Source organism: Vombatus ursinus, unplaced genomic scaffold, assembly GCF_900497805.2.
Source record: "Vombatus ursinus unplaced genomic scaffold, bare-nosed wombat genome assembly UNPS02014159.1, whole genome shotgun sequence".
NCBI lineage: Eukaryota > Metazoa > Chordata > Mammalia > Diprotodontia > Vombatidae > Vombatus > Vombatus ursinus.
The window spans coordinates 210267-210965 of NW_020953937.1; the positions used below are offsets into that span (position 1 = coordinate 210267).

The 699-nt window shown below is 67.8% G+C and overlaps 1 protein-coding gene across 1 annotated transcript in view; it reads right to left on the minus strand.

The window, feature by feature from the left end:
• The window catches only part of ZBTB45 (zinc finger and BTB domain containing 45), a 3835-nt gene extending 3685 nt beyond the window's left edge, over positions 1-150 (minus strand). The window contains exon 1 of the mRNA XM_027859140.1: positions 124-150. The gene's annotated coding sequence lies outside the window, so the exon portion shown is untranslated. The remainder of the gene's footprint in view (positions 1-123) is intronic.
• Between the last annotated feature and the right edge of the window lie 549 nt (positions 151-699).

Genomic DNA, 699 nt, shown 5'->3' on the forward strand with positions numbered 1-699 from the left:
GGTCCCACAGCGCCCTCTGCGGTCCGGCCCCTCCTCACGGTTGCCCCTGTGTCCCACCCTTTAGGTTCCCCCGGCCCCGCAGCGCCCCCTCTGGCCGGGCCGCCGCCGCCCCGGTCCCGCTACCTCCTCTCCGTAGCGTAGCTCTCTTCGTGTCCGGCACCCACTTCCGGCCTCAATTTCGAGGGGCGGGTCTGAGGAGGCGGTCATTGGGAAGTGACGTCACAGGCAGGGTCCCTAAGCGATAGGAGGAGAGAGAGACGAGGACTTTCCCTCCGGCCGCAAGGAGGCCTCAGAACTCCCTCGGGGAGCCCCGCCCTGACCATAGAGACGAGGACGGTCTCTGGGGCTAGGAGGGCCCTGGAGCAGAAAGCACCATCGAGAGGGGGCCTCTCTCTCCGCTTGGAGGACCGACGAAGGCGGGGTCGGGCCAACCTTCCACGGGCCAGGGCAGCCGGGGCCTAGGGACGCCGGGGTCCAGCGAGTGCATGGGCGGGCGGGAGGGGGAAAGCTAGGGAAAGAACAACAGAACGACGGGAAGAAGCACTGAATGAGTGAATGCAAAGGCCCCGAGGACACCCAGACTGAGATGCCCCGACCACGGACGAGGGCAGCGGGGACGGCTCGTGGTGTCGCGGTCCTCTGCTGGCGTGTGCAGGGGTGGTCACGTGGGATGGGGCCCTCTCCCTCCCTCGGTTAATC